Source organism: Corvus kubaryi, unplaced genomic scaffold (assembly GCF_017639235.1).
Source record: "Corvus kubaryi isolate FWS band 111438036 unplaced genomic scaffold, C.kubaryi_AGA036_p1.0 126, whole genome shotgun sequence".
NCBI classification, from domain to species: domain Eukaryota; kingdom Metazoa; phylum Chordata; class Aves; order Passeriformes; family Corvidae; genus Corvus; species Corvus kubaryi.
The window spans coordinates 2,183,736-2,186,298 of NW_024580661.1; the positions used below are offsets into that span (position 1 = coordinate 2,183,736).

Below are 2,563 nucleotides of genomic sequence, written 5' to 3' on the forward strand. Positions count from 1 at the left end.
CCCCTTCCCAGCTCCGTTCCCTGCCCTGGACACGCTCCAGCCCCTCAATGTCCTTCCTGGATTGGGAGCCCCAGAACTGGACACAGCCCTCGAGGTCCCTCAGCAGGGCCAGCACAGGGGACAGGCCCTGGCTTGGGCAAAGGGAACAACCCAACAACACAGACCCAACAACCCCTGCTTTGAATCTTTTCCCTTTAACACAGAGCAGAGCAGCCTCTTGCACTGCACTTGTAGATGTTCAACCCCGATTAAAGCTGCATTAAACTTTAAGTAATAGATTCCTGCATTATTCATCACAGCTGTGTGTTGGATGCAGAGCAAACAGAAGCTGAATCAATACAGTGCCAGGAGCTTCAGGTGCCTGCTCAAAGTATCTCCTGCTCTCAGTATTCAGGTAGTTGAAGAAGGTTGGGCAAAGTAGGAATTTTTCCTGACTGCTGTAAACTGGTATCACAGTTTGTCCAGAACAGCTGTGACACAGAGGCAGCTTCCAGAGAGCAACAACTGCAAAAACCTGCTCACAATTCACCTGACCTGTGACATGCAAAAAAAAAAAATCAGTTCCCTCAATTTCAGGAGCCTTAATATTTAGTCACAGCACTTTTCTCATGATTTCTGGTGGTATTTCTTACAGATTCTGTAGAAAAGCCCCTGAACATCTTAATTATACAACCTTTGAGATCCAGACAGATGCAGTACTGGAACAGCCACAGGAGAAGGGCTAAACCCAAATTTTCCAAAGACAAATACGCTCAGGGCACCTGCAGCTGGATTAGGAAGAATCACAACTGAAAGCTGCTTTTCTGCTCTGTCTCCCACCACAGCCTCTCAGAATCATCCAGCTAAGGCTCACTAATATTCCACAACATTTGGGGGGAAAAGGCAAAAGGTTTCCCAACTAGGAATGGGAGGCACAAAGGACTTGGTTCACTCCTGGTGCTGGATACTGAGGCTGCACACAAACAAGTAAGTAACAGCTTTTAGAACATGCTCTTTCTCAACATCTTTACACCCAAAAGCTCCACTTTTATTTCCTGCTTCTCACTACACCTCCCCTCTAGCTCTTCAATCAGTCACGGAGCTTTCCAGCATGCATCAAACCCAACAAAACCACGACAGATCTTATGAGATGCCTTTCAGCAAATCCTCACACAGCTTCAAAGCATTACTGGAAGAGAAAAACACAACTACAAGCAGCAAGAAAGGCCCCTACACCCCATTTATTCTCTCTGTGCAGGTCATCTATCTATGTCAAAGCCAGAGCTGAGAACAGAACACAGGTATTCCAGCCCCCACTCTGGCTGTCTTCCCAATATGTCACTCCAGTTTCCACAGCCAGAGGGGCAAAGATTTCCTTACAAGCAGGGTTTTGAGAGCATTTATCCACAATCTACATCTTCCAGCTTTGCTCTTAGTCATCCTTCCCTGGAAGCAGGCAGAAGGAACTGATCTAAGGGATCTTTCAGCTGTCTTTCCCCAAGATTTTACAATGTAACACCGGAGTTAGACAGTCTGTGAAACATCCCAAGCCTCCAAAACAAGAACTTGCCCGAACCCAGGTCACAATAAACAAGGCACTGAATGCATACACCACTCCAAAGCACACGTGCTTGAAAACACAAAGTGAGAGATGCCCTGACCTACCTGAAACTGCTTTTCTAGCCAGAGCCCTCGATGCATCAGCTCAGAAGCTCATTTGGAACAGGAGGGTCGAAGCTCAGACCTGCGGCTGGCAGCTTCTCACGCAGCCGTGAGAGTCCCTGTTAACAAAGCACCAAACAAATAAAAGTAAGGGTATTTAAGAGGCAGAGCTAACAGCAAGCCTTCACTGAAGCATCAGGAGTTGTTACAGTGCAAAGATGACCTCAAGGTCTGACAAGAGTGGGGATACATGGGAAAGGCCATGCTAACACGGAATCATGGAATGGTTTGGGTGGGAAGGGGTCTCAAAGCCCACCTCATTCCACCCCCTGCCATGGCAGGGACACCTTCCACTATCCCAGGCTGCTCCAGGCCCCATCCAGCCTGGCCTTGGACACTGTCAGGGATACAGGGGCAGCTGCATCTTAAAAAGAGTATTTCCCAAAGGACTCAGGGAGAGAGAATATCCTTGTGTCCAAACAGGCCTAGATTGGGACAACCACCCCCAGAACAATATGGGAAACAGAACTGCCAGAAATGGGCTGCTGACCACCCTCCCACACCCAGAGCACATTTCCTTAACTACAAGAGCAATCCAGAAAACTCTTGGGATGCACAAGACCCTGGCTCCGAACCCAGGATCACACAAGGTGTGATGAGAGGCAGCAAAGGAGGAAGGCTGGAAGCCTTTCCTGATAGTCTCCAAGATAACTAGGACCATTTAGGAGAGAGGAAGCACTTGCACAGAAGCAAACCCAAAATCCTCAGGTGGAAGCAACCCAGGGACCAGGTTTCACCCCATCCCTTCCCCACCTCTTGCACAGTCAAACAGAGCCAGCAGCAGCATGCAAACCACTCATCCCACCCAGAGAAGCAAACCCACTCTTCATCCAACCCCTCCAGCCTCCAAGGGAGACAAAAC

At 48.7% G+C, this 2,563-nt stretch overlaps 1 protein-coding gene across 1 annotated transcript in view; it reads right to left on the reverse strand.

The window, feature by feature from the left end:
* Positions 1-1,760, reverse strand: part of SGMS1 (sphingomyelin synthase 1) — a 66,749-nt gene extending 64,989 nt beyond the window's left edge. Inside the window, exon 1 of the mRNA XM_042021909.1 lies at positions 1,645-1,760. The gene's annotated coding sequence lies outside the window, so the exon portion shown is untranslated. The remainder of the gene's footprint in view (positions 1-1,644) is intronic.
* Between the last annotated feature and the right edge of the window lie 803 nt (positions 1,761-2,563).